Below are 13,795 nucleotides of genomic sequence, written 5' to 3' on the forward strand. Positions count from 1 at the left end.
ATAATTTGAATTTAATTAACTTTCATCATTATAAAACAATAACAAAAAGAAGATATGTTTGCTTTTTTCATATCTGGTGGAATTTGAAAGAGGAAACAAAAGTGAAAAAGCAAACGGCACGCAGTATTCCCAAGTACTGACTGCGCTCGACGCTGCTAACGTCGGCGATCGGACGAGAACCGGTGTTCTCAGCGTGATATGGCCGTTGCCGAGAGTGCTAGTTAATAATTCGAATTTAAATTAAGTGAGACAAATTAACCTTCATCATTTTAAAACAATAACAAAAAGAAAACATGTTTGCTTTTTTCATATCTATTAAAATTTAAATGGGGAAGAAAAATTGAAAAAGCCAACGGCATGCAGTGTTCCTAAGTGGTCTCCCTCCCAAGTAGTGACTGCGCTCGACGCTGCTTAACTTCGGTTATCGGACGAGAACCGGTGTATTCAGCGTGATATGGCCGTTGCCGAGAGTGCTAGTTAATAATTTGAATTTAATTAACTTTCATCATTATAAAACAACACCGCTACCGAAAGGGCTCAAACCACCAGTCTTTTGAATAACAGCTGAACGCGCTAACCATTGCGCCCCGGAAGCCCAAAAATTAAATGGTCGTCAGGTATTGTGGAAAAACTTTGGCTTTGTACGTTACATTCGATATCCCACAACACCGCTCCCGGGTATGCTTGAAGCACCAACCTATTGGCTAACAGCCGAACGCGCTAACCATTGAGCCACGGAAGCTCAGAAATTAAATGGTTGTCAGGTATTGTGGAAAAACTTTGGCTTTCTACGTTACATTTGAGACCCCACAACCACCAACCTTTCGATTAACAGCTGAACGCGCTAACCATTGAGCCACGGAAGCTCAGAAATTAAATGGTCGTCAGGTATTGTGGAAAAACTTTGGCTTTCTACGTTACATTTGAGATCCCACAACACCGCTCCCGGGTGGGCTCGAACCACCAACCTATGGGTCAACAGCAGAACGCGCTAACCATTGCGCCACGGAAGCCCAAAAATTAAATGCTCGTCAGGTTTTGCGTAAAAACCTAGACTTTTTACGTCACATCTGAGACCTCACAACACCGCTCCCGGATGAGCTCGAACCACCAACCTATTGGTTAACAGCCGAACGCGCTAACCATTGAGCCACGGAAGCTCAGAAATTAAATGTTCGTCAGGTATTGTGAAAAACTCTGACATTTTACGTTACATCTGACACCTCACAACACCGCATCCCGGATGGGCTCGAACCACAAACCTATTGGTTAACAGCCGAACGCGATAACCATTGAGCCACGGAAGCTCGGAAATTAAATGGTTGTCAGGTATTGTGGATAAGTTATGACTTATTACGTTACATCTGATACCCTACAACACCTCTCCCGGTTGGGAACGAACCACCAACCTTTCGGTTAACAGCCGAACGCGCTAACCATTGCCCCAAGGAAGCCCAAAAATTAAATGTTCGTCAGGTATTGTGGAAAAACCTTGAATTTTTACGTTACATTTGAGATCCCACAACACCGCTCCCGGGTGGGCTCGAACCAACAACCTATTGGTTAACAGCCGAACGCGCTAATCATTGAGCCACGGAAGCCCAGAAATAAAATGGTTGTCACGTATTGTGGAAAAGTTTTGACTTTTTACGCTACATCTGAGACCCCACAACACCTCTCCCGGGTGGGCTCGTACCACCAACCTTTCGATTAACAGCTGAACGCGCTAACCATTGCGCCACGGAAGCCCAAAAATTCAATGTTCGACAGGTATTGTGGAAAAACTCTGACATTTTATGTTACATTTGAGACGTCACAACACCGCTCCCGGGAGACCTCAAACCACCAGTCTTTTGAATAGCAGCTGAACGCGCTAACCATTGCGCCACGGAAGCCCAAAAATTAAATGGTCGTCAGGTATTTTGGAAAAACCTTGACTTTTAACGTCACATTTGAGACGTCACAATACCGCTCCCGGATGGGCTCGAACCACCAACCTATTGGTTAACAGCCGAACGGGCTAACCATTGAGCCACGGAAGCCCAAAGTTAAATGCTCGTCAGGTATTGTGTAAAAACCTTGACTTTTTACGTCACATCTGAGACCTCACAACACCGCTCCCGGATGGGCTCGAACCACCAACCTATTGGTTAACAGCCGAACGCGCTAACCATTGAGCCACGGAAGCCCAAAGTTAATTGCTCGTCAGGTATTGTGTAAAAACCTTGACTTTTTACGTCACATCTGAGACCTCACAACACCGCTCCCGGATGGGCTCGAACCACCAACCTATTGGTTAACAGCCAAACGCGCTAACCATTGAGCCACGGAAGCTCAGAAATTAAATGGTTGTCACGTATTGTGGATAAGTTTTGACTTTTTACGCTACATCTGAGACCCCACAACACCTCTTCCGGGTGCGCTTGAACCACCAGCCTTTCGATTAACAGTTGAACGCGCTAATAATTGCGCCAAGGAAGCCCAAAAATTAAATGTTCGTCAGGTATTGTGGAAAAACTCTGACATTTTACGTTACATCTGAGACGTCACAACACCGCTCCCGGATGGGCTCGAACCACACACCTATTGGTTAACAGCCGAACGCGCTAACCTTTGAGCCACGGAAGCTCAGAAATTAAATGGTTGTCAGGTATTGTAGATAAGTTAAGACTTTTTACGTTACATCTGAGACCCTACAACACCTCTCCCGGGTGGGCTCGAACCTTCAACCTTTCGATTAACAGCTGAACGCGCTAATCATTGCGCCACGGAAGCCCAAAAATTAAATGTTCGTCAGGTATTGTGGAAAAACTCTGACATTTTACGTTACATCTGAGACCTCACAACACTGCTCCCGGATGGGCTCGAACCACCTACTTATTGGTTAACAGCCGAACGCGCTAACCATTGCGCCACGGAATCCCAAAATGTAAATGGTCGTCAGGTGTTGTGGAAAAAACCTTGACTTTTTACATCACATCTGAGACGTCACAACACCGCTCCCGGATGGGCTCGAACCACACACCTATTGGTTAACAGCCGAACGCGCTAACCTTTGAGCCACGGAAGCTCACAAATTAAATGGTTGTCAGGTATTGTAGATAAGTTATGACTTTTTACGTTACATCTGAGACCCTACAACACCTCTTCCGGTTGGGCACGAACCACCAACCTTTCGGTTAACAGCCGAACGCACTAATCATTGAGCCACGGAAGCCCAGAAATAAAATGGTTGTCACGTATTGTGGAAAAGTTTTGACTTTTTACGCTACATCTGAGACCCCACAACACCTCTCCCGGGTGGGCTCGTACCACCAACCTTTCGATTAACAGCTGAACGCGCTAACCATTGCGCCACGGAAGCCCAAAAATTCAATGTTCGACAGGTATTGTGGAAAAACTCTGACATTTTATGTTACATTTGAGACGTCACAACACCGCTCCCGGGAGAGCTCAAACCACCAGTCTTTTGAATAGCAGCTGAACGCGCTAACCATTGCGCCACGGAAGCCCAAAAATTAAATGGTCGTCAGGTATTTTGGAAAAACCTTGACTTTTAACGTCACATCTGAGACGTCACAATACCGCTCCCGGATGGGCTCGAACCACCAACCTATTGGTTAACAGCCGAACGCGCTAACCTTTGAGCCACGGAAGCTCACAAATTAAATGGTTGTCAGGTATTGTAGATAAGTTATGACTTTTTACGTTACATCTGAGACCCTACAACACCTCTTCCGGTTGGGCACGAACCACCAACCTTTCGGTTAACAGCCGAACGCACTAACAATTGCGCCAAGGAAGCCCAAAAATTTAATGGTCGTCAGGTATTGTGGCAAAACTTTGGCTTTCTACGTTACATTTGAGATCCCACACCACCGCTCCCGGGTGGGCTCGAACCACCAACCTATTGGTTAACAGCCGAACGCGCTAACCATTGAGCCACGGAATCTCAGAAATCAAATGGTTGTCACGTATTGTGGATAAGTTTTGACTTTTTACGCTACATCTGAGACCCCACAACACCTCTTCCGGGTGGGCTTGAACCACCAGCCTTTCGATTTCCAGTTGAACGCGCTAATAATTGCGCCAAGGAAGCCCAAAAATTAAATGTTCGTCAGGTATTGTGGAAAAACTCTGACATTTTACGTTACATCTGAGACGCCACAACACCGCTCCCGGATGGGCACGAACCACCAACCTTTAGGTTAAGAGCCGAACGCGCTAACCATTGAGCCACGGAAGCCCAAAAATTAAATGCTCGTCAGGTATTGTGTAAAAACCTTGACTTTTTGCGTCACATCTGAGACCTCACAACACCGCTCCCGGATGGGCTCGAACAACCAACCTATTGGTTAACAGCCGAACGCGCTAACCATTGCGCCACGGAAGCCCAAAAGTTAAATGCTCGTCAGGTATTGTGTAAAAACCTTGACTTTTTACGTCACATCTGAGACCTCACAACACCGCTCCCGGATGGGCTCGAACAACCAACCTATTGGTTAACAGCCGAACGCGCTAACCATTGCGCCACGGAAGCCCAAAAATTAAATGTTCGTCAGGTATTGTGGAAAAACTCTGACATTTTACGTTACATCTGAGACCTCACATCACCGCTCCCGGATGGGCTCGAACCACCAACCTATTGGTTAACAGCCGAACGCGCTAACCATTGAGCCACGGAAGCTCAGAGATTAAATTGTTGTCAGGTATTGTGGATAAGTTATGACTTATTACGTTACATCTGAGACCCTACAACACCTCTCACGGTTGGGCTCGAACCACCAACCTTTCGGTTAACAGCCGAACGCGCTAACCATTGCGCCAAGGAAGCCCAAAAAATAAATGGTCGTCAGGTATTGTGGAAAAACTTTGTCTTTCTACGTTACATTTGAGATCCCACAACACCGATCCCGGGTGGGCTCGAACCACCACCCTATTGGTTAAAAGCTGAACGCGCTAACCATTCAGCCACGGAAGCTCAGAAATTAAATGGTTGTCACGTATTGTGGAAAAGTTTTGACTTTTTACGCTACATCTGAGACCCCACAACACCGCTCCCGGATGGGCTCGAACCACCAACCTATTGGTTAACAGCCGAACGCGCTAACCATTGAGCCACGGAAGCTCAGAAATTAAATGGTCGTCACGTATTGTGGAAAAACTTTGGCTTTCTACGTTACATTTGAGATCCCACAACACCGCTCCCGGGTGGGCTCGAACCACAAACCTATTGGTTAACAGCCGAACGCGTTAACCATTGCGCCACGGAAGCCCAAAAATTAAATGGTCGTGAGGTATTGTGGAAAAACTTTGGCTTTCTACGTTACGTTTGAGATCCCACAACGCCGCTCCCGGGTGGGCTCGAACCACCAACCAATTGGTTAACAGCCGAACGCGCTAACCATTGAGCCACGGAAGCTCAGAGATTAAATGGTTGTCAGGTGTTGTGGATAAGTTATGACTTATTACGTTACATCTGAGACCCTACAACACCTCTCTCGGTTGGGCTCGAACCACCAACCTTTCGGTTAACAGCCGAACGCGCTAACCGTGGCGCCAAGGAAGCCCAAAAAATAAATGGTCGTCAGGTATTGTGGAAAAACTTTGTCTTTCTACGTTACATTTGAGATCCCACAACACCGCTCCCGGGTGGGCTCGAACCACCACCCTATTGGTTAAAAGCTGAACGCTCACCATTCAGCCACGGAAGCTCAGAAATTAAATGGTTGTCACGTATTGTGGAAAAACTTTGGCTTTCTACGTTACATTTGAGATCCCACAACACAGCTCCCGGGCGGGCTCGAACCACCAACCTATTTGTTAACACCCGAACGCGTTAACCATTGCGCCACGGAAGCCCAAAAATTAAATGGTCGTCAGGTATTGTGGAAAAACTTTGGCTTTCTACGTTACGTTTGAGATCCCACAACGCCGCTCCCGGGTGGGCTCGAACCACTAACCTATTTGTTAACTGCTGAACGCGCTAACCATTGCGCCACGGAAGCCCAAAAATTAAATGCTCGTCAGGTATTGTGTAAAAACCTTGACTTTTTACGTCACTTCTGAGACCTCACAACACCGCTCCCGGATGGGCTCGAACCACCAACCTATTGGTTAACAGCCGAACGCGCTAACCATTGCGCCACGGAAGCCCGAAAGTTCAATATTCGTCAGGTATTGTGGAAAAACTCTGACATTTTATGTTACATCTGAGACGTCACAACACCGCTCCCGGAAGGGCTCAAACCACCAGTCTTTTGAATAGCAGCTGAACGCGCTAACCATTGCGCCACGGAAGCCCAAAAATTAAATGGTCGTCCGGTATTGTGGAAAAACCTGGACTTTTTACGTAACATCTGAGACCTCATAGCACCGCTCCCGGGTGTGCTCGAACCACCAACCTTTCTGTTAACAGCCGAACGCGCTAACGATTGCGCCACGGAAGCCCCAAAATTAAATGGTCGTCCGGGTTTGGGGAAAAACCTGGACTTTTTACGTCACATCTGAGACGTCACAACACCGCTCCCGGATGGGCTCGAACCACCAACCTATTGGTTAACAGCCGAACGCGCTAACCATTGAGCCACGGAAGCTCAGAAATTAAATGGTTTTCACGTATTGCGGAAAGGTTTTGACTTTTTACGCTACATCTGAGACCCCACAACACCTCTCTCGGGTGGAATCGAACCTTCAACCTTTCGATTAACAGCTGAACGCGCTAATCATTGCGCCACGGAAGCCCAAAAATTAAATGGTCGTCAGGTATTGTGGAAAAACATTGGCTTTCTACGTTACGTTTGAGATCCCACAACACCGCGCCCGGGTGGGCTCGAACCACCAACCTTTTGGTTAACAGCCGAACGCCCTAACCATTGCGCCACGGAAGCCCAAAAATTAAATGATCGTCAGGTATTGTGGAAAAACTTTGGCTTTCTACGTTACATTTGAGATCCCACAACGCCGCTCCCGGGTGGGCTCGAACCACTAACCTATTGGTTAACAGCCGAACGCGCTAACCATTGAGCCACGGAGGCTCAGAAATTAAATGGTTGTCACGTATTGTGGAAACGTTTTGACTTTTAACGCTACATCGGAGACCCCACAACACCTCTCCCGGGTGGGCTCGAACCACCAACCTTTCGGTTAACAGCCGAACGCGCTAACGATTGCGCCACGGAAGCCCAAAAATTAAATGGTCGTCCGGTATTATGGAAAAACCTTGACTTTTTACGTCACATCTGAGACGTCACAACACCGCTCCCGGATGGGCTCGAACCACCAACTTATTGGTTAACAGGCGAACGCGCTAACCATTGAGCCACGGAAGCTCAGAATTTAAATGGTTGTCACGTATTGCGGAAAAGTTTTGACTTTTTACGCTACATCTGAGACCCCACAACACCTCTCTCGGGTGGGCTCGAACCTTCAACCTTTCGATTAACAGCTGAACGCGCTAATCATTGCGCCACGGAAGCCCAAAAATTGAATGGTCGTCAGGTGCTGTGGAAAAAACCTTGACTTTTTACGTCACATCTGAGACGTCACAACACCGCTCCCGGATGGGCTCGAACCACACACCTATTCGTTAACAGCCGAACGCGCTAACCTTTGAGCCAAGGAAGCCCAAAAATTTAATGGTCGTCAGGTATTGTGGCAAAACTTTGTCTTTCTACGTTACATTTGAGATCCCACACCACCGGTCCCGGGTGGGCTCGAACCACCAACCTATTGGTTAACAGCCGAACGCGCTAACCATTGAGCCACGGAAGCTCAGAAATTAAATGGTTGTCACGTATTGTGGATAAGTTTTGACTTTTTACGCTACATCTGAGACCCCACAACACCTCTTCCGGGTGCGCTTGAACCACCAGCCTTTCGATTAACAGTTGAACGCGCTAATAATTGCGCCAAGGAAGCCCAAAAATTAAATGTTCGTCAGGTATTGTGGAAAAACTCTGACATTTTACGTTACATCTGAGACGTCACAACACCGCTCCCGGATGGGCTCGAACCACACACCTATTGGTTAACAGCCGAACGCGCTAACCTTTGAGCCACGGAAGCTCAGAAATTAAATGGTTGTCAGGTATTGTAGATAAGTTAAGACTTTTTACGTTACATCTGAGACCCTACAACACCTCTCCCGGGTGGGCTCGAACCTTCAACCTTTCGATTAACAGCTGAACGCGCTAATCATTGCGCCACGGAAGCCCAAAAATTAAATGTTCGTCAGGTATTGTGGAAAAACTCTGACATTTTACGTTACATCTGAGACCTCACAACACTGCTCCCGGATGGGCTCGAACCACCTACTTATTGGTTAACAGCCGAACGCGCTAACCATTGCGCCACGGAATCCCAAAATTTAAATGGTCGTCAGGTGTTGTGGAAAAAACCTTGACTTTTTACATCACATCTGAGACGTCACAACACCGCTCCCGGATGGGCTCGAACCACACACCTATTGGTTAACAGCCGAACGCGCTAACCTTTGAGCCACGGAAGCTCACAAATTAAATGGTTGTCAGGTATTGTAGATAAGTTATGACTTTTTACGTTACATCTGAGACCCTACAACACCTCTTCCGGTTGGGCACGAACCACCAACCTTTCGGTTAACAGCCGAACGCACTAATCATTGAGCCACGGAAGCCCAGAAATAAAATGGTTGTCACGTATTGTGGAAAAGTTTTGACTTTTTACGCTACATCTGAGACCCCACAACACCTCTCCCGGGTGGGCTCGTACCACCAACCTTTCGATTAACAGCTGAACGCGCTAACCATTGCGCCACGGAAGCCCAAAAATTCACTGTTCGACAGGTATTGTGGAAAAACTCTGACATTTTATGTTACATTTGAGACGTCACAACACCGCTCCCGGGAGAGCTCAAACCACCAGTCTTTTGAATAGCAGCTGAACGCGCTAACCATTGCGCCACGGAAGCCCAAAAATTAAATGGTCGTCAGGTATTTTGGAAAAACCTTGACTTTTAACGTCACATCTGAGACGTCACAATACCGCTCCCGGGTGGGCTCGAACCACCAACCTATTGGTTAACAGCCGAACGCGCTAACCTTTGAGCCACGGAAGCTCACAAATTAAATGGTTGTCAGGTATTGTAGATAAGTTATGACTTTTTACGTTACATCTGAGACCCTACAACACCTCTTCCGGTTGGGCACGAACCACCAACCTTTCGGTTAACAGCCGAACGCACTAACAATTGCGCCAAGGAAGCCCAAAAATTTAATGGTCGTCAGGTATTGTGGCAAAACTTTGGCTTTCTACGTTACATTTGAGATCCCACACCACCGCTCCCGGGTGGGCTCGAACCACCAACCTATTGGTTAACAGCCGAACGCGCTAACCATTGAGCCACGGAATCTCAGAAATTAAATGGTTGTCACGTATTGTGGATAAGTTTTGACTTTTTACGCTACATCTGAGACCCCACAACACCTCTTCCGGGTGGGCTTGAACCACCAGCCTTTCGATTTCCAGTTGAACGCGCTAATAATTGCGCCAAGGAAGCCCAAAAATTAAATGTTCGTCAGGTATTGTGGAAAAACTCTGACATTTTACGTTACATCTGAGACGCCACAACACCGCTCCCGGATGGGCACGAACCACCAACCTTTAGGTTAAGAGCCGAACGCGCTAACCATTGAGCCACGGAAGCCCAAAAATTAAATGCTCGTCAGGTATTGTGTAAAAACCTTGACTTTTTGCGTCACATCTGAGACCTCACAACACCGCTCCCGGATGGGCTCGAACAACCAACCTATTGGTTAACAGCCGAACGCGCTAACCATTGCGCCACGGAAGCCCAAAAGTTAAATGCTCGTCAGGTATTGTGTAAAAACCTTGACTTTTTACGTCACATCTGAGACCTCACAACACCGCTCCCGGATGGGCTCGAACAACCAACCTATTGGTTAACAGCCGAACGCGCTAACCATTGCGCCACGGAAGCCCAAAAATTAAATGTTCGTCAGGTATTGTGGAAAAACTCTGACATTTTACGTTACATCTGAGACCTCACATCACCGCTCCCGGATGGGCTCGAACCACCAACCTATTGGTTAACAGCCGAACGCGCTAACCATTGAGCCACGGAAGCTCAGAGATTAAATTGTTGTCAGGTATTGTGGATAAGTTATGACTTATTACGTTACATCTGAGACCCTACAACACCTCTCACGGTTGGGCTCGAACCACCAACCTTTCGGTTAACAGCCGAACGCGCTAACCATTGCGCCAAGGAAGCCCAAAAAATAAATGGTCGTCAGGTATTGTGGAAAAACTTTGTCTTTCTACGTTACATTTGAGATCCCACAACACCGATCCCGGGTGGGCTCGAACCACCACCCTATTGGTTAAAAGCTGAACGCGCTAACCATTCAGCCACGGAAGCTCAGAAATTAAATGGTTGTCACGTATTGTGGAAAAGTTTTGACTTTTTACGCTACATCTGAGACCCCACAACACCTCTCCCGGTTGGGCTCGAACCACCAACCTTTTGGTTAACAGCCGAACGCGCTAACCATTGCGCCATGGAAGCCCAAAAATTAAATGTTCGTCAGGTATTGTGGAAAAACCTTGACTTTTTACGTCACTTCTGAGACCTCACAACACCGCTCCCGGATGGGCTCGAACCACCAACCTATTGGTTAACAGCCGAACGCGCTAACCATTGAGCCACGGAAGCTCAGAAATTAAATGGTCGTCACGTATTGTGGAAAAACTTTGGCTTTCTACGTTACATTTGAGATCCCACAACACCGCTCCCGGGTGGGCTCGAACCACCAACCTATTGGTTAACAGCCGAACGCGTTAACCATTGCGCCACGGAAGCCCAAAAATTAAATGGTCGTGAGGTATTGTGGAAAAACTTTGGCTTTCTACGTTACGTTTGAGATCCCACAACGCCGCTCCCGGGTGGGCTCGAACCACCAACCTATTGGTTAACAGCCGAACGCGCTAACCATTGAGCCACGGAAGCTCAGAGATTAAATGGTTGTCAGGTGTTGTGGATAAGTTATGACTTATTACGTTACATCTGAGACCCTACAACACCTCTCTCGGTTGGGCTCGAACCACCAACCTTTCGGTTAACAGCCGAACGCGCTAACCATGGCGCCAAGGAAGCCCAAAAAATAAATGGTCGTCAGGTATTGTGGAAAAACTTTGTCTTTCTACGTTACATTTGAGATCCCACAACACCGCTCCCGGGTGGGCTCGAACCACCACCCTATTGGTTAAAAGCTGAACGCTCACCATTCAGCCACGGAAGCTCAGAAATTAAATGGTTGTCACGTATTGTGGAAAAACTTTGGCTTTCTACGTTACATTTGAGATCCCACAACACAGCTCCCGGGCGGGCTCGAACCACCAACCTATTTGTTAACACCCGAACGCGTTAACCATTGCGCCACGGAAGCCCAAAAATTAAATGGTCGTCAGGTATTGTGGAAAAACTTTGGCTTTCTACGTTACGTTTGAGATCCCACAACGCCGCTCCCGGGTGGGCTCGAACCACTAACCTATTTGTTAACTGCTGAACGCGCTAACCATTGCGCCACGGAAGCCCAAAAATTAAATGCTCGTCACGTATTGTGTAAAAACCTTGACTTTTTACGTCACTTCTGAGACCTCACAACACCGCTCCCGGATGGGCTCGAACCACCAACCTATTGGTTAACAGCCGAACGCGCTAACCATTGCGCCACGGAAGCCCGAAAGTTCAATATTCGTCAGGTATTGTGGAAAAACTCTGACATTTTATGTTACATCTGAGACGTCACAACACCGCTCCCGGAAGGGCTCAAACCACCAGTCTTTTGAATAGCAGCTGAACGCGCTAACCATTGCGCCACGGAAGCCCAAAAATTAAATGGTCGTCCGGTATTGTGGAAAAACCTGGACTTTTTACGTAACATCTGAGACCTCATAGCACCGCTCCCGGGTGTGCTCGAACCACCAACCTTTCTGTTAACAGCCGAACGCGCTAACGATTGCGCCACGGAAGCCCCAAAATTAAATGGTCGTCCGGGTTTGGGGAAAAACCTGGACTTTTTACGTCACATCTGAGACGTCACAACACCGCTCCCGGATGGGCTCGAACCACCAACCTATTGGTTAACAGCCGAACGCGCTAACCATTGAGCCACGGAAGCTCAGAAATTAAATGGTTTTCACGTATTGCGGAAAGGTTTTGACTTTTTACGCTACATCTGAGACCCCACAACACCTCTCTCGGGTGGAATCGAACCTTCAACCTTTCGATTAACAGCTGAACGCGCTAATCATTGCGCCACGGAAGCCCAAAAATTAAATGGTCGTCAGGTATTGTGGAAAAACATTGGCTTTCTACGTTACGTTTGAGATCCCACAACACCGCGCCCGGGTGGGCTCGAACCACCAACCTATTGGTTAACAGCCGAACGCCCTAACCATTGCGCCACGGAAGCCCAAAAATTAAATGATCGTCAGGTATTGTGGAAAAACTTTGGCTTTCTACGTTACATTTGAGATCCCACAACGCCGCTCCCGGGTGGGCTCGAACCACTAACCTATTGGTTAACAGCCGAACGCGCTAACCATTGAGCCACGGAGGCTCAGAAATTAAATGGTTGTCACGTATTGTGGAAACGTTTTGACTTTTAACGCTACATCGGAGACCCCACAACACCTCTCCCGGGTGGGCTCGAACCACCAACCTTTCGGTTAACAGCCGAACGCGCTAACCATTGCGCCATGGAAGCCCAAAAATTAAATGGTTGTCAGGTGCTGTGGAAAAAACCTTGACTTTTTACGTCACATCTGAGACGTCACAACACCGCTCCCGGATGGGCTCGAACCACACACCTATTCGTTAACAGCCGAACGCGCTAACCTTTGAGCCAAGGAAGCCCAAAAATTTAATGGTCGTCAGGTATTGTGGCAAAACTTTGTCTTTCTACGTTACATTTGAGATCCCACACCACCGGTCCCGGGTGGGCTCGAACCACCAACCTATTGGTTAACAGCCGAACGCGCTAACCATTGAGCCACGGAAGCTCAGAAATTAAATGGTTGTCACGTATTGTGGATAGGTTTTGACTTTTTACACTACATCTGAGACCCCACAACACCTCTTCCGGGTGGGCTTGAACCACCAACCTTTCGATTAACAGTTGAACGCGCTAATAATTGCGCCACGGAAGCCCAAAAATTAAATGTTCGTCAGGTACTGTGGAAAAACTCTGACATTTTACGTTACATCTGAGACGTCACAACACCGCTCCCGGATGGGCTCGAACCACCAACCTTTCGGTTAACAGCTGAACGCGCTGACCATTGCGCCACGGAGGCCCAAAAATTAAATGGTAACCTCACAACACCGCTCCCGGATGGGCTCGAACCACCAACCTATTTGTTAACAGCCGAACGCGCTAACCATTGAGCCACGGAAGCTCAGAAATTAAATGGTCGTCACGTATTGTGGAAAAACTTTGGCTTTCTACGTTACGTTTGAGATCCCACAACGCCGCTCCCGGGTGGGCTCGAACCACTAACCAATTTGTTAACAGCCGAACGCGCTAACCATTGAGCCACGGAAGCCCAAAAATTAAATGGTCGTCAGGTATTTTGGAAAAACTTTGGCTTTCTACGTCACATCTGAGACGTAGAAAGCCAAAGTTTTTCCAAAATACCTGACGACCATTTAATTTTTGGGCTTCCGTGGCTCAATGGTTAGCGCGTTCGGCTGTTAACAAATTGGTTAGTGGTTCGAGCCCACCCGGGAGCG

At 47.5% G+C, this 13,795-nt stretch overlaps 1 pseudogene; it reads right to left on the bottom strand.

The window, feature by feature from the left end:
• Positions 1-347: 347 nt before the first annotated feature.
• LOC149716597 (5S ribosomal RNA) lies at positions 348-466 on the bottom strand (annotated as a pseudogene).
• Between the last annotated feature and the right edge of the window lie 13,329 nt (positions 467-13,795).

Source organism: Phalangium opilio, unplaced genomic scaffold, assembly GCF_054372755.1.
Source record: "Phalangium opilio isolate 3A_F unplaced genomic scaffold, DU_Popi_V2 ptg000003l_1, whole genome shotgun sequence".
In the NCBI taxonomy this organism is placed as follows: Eukaryota; Metazoa; Arthropoda; class Arachnida; order Opiliones; family Phalangiidae; genus Phalangium; species Phalangium opilio.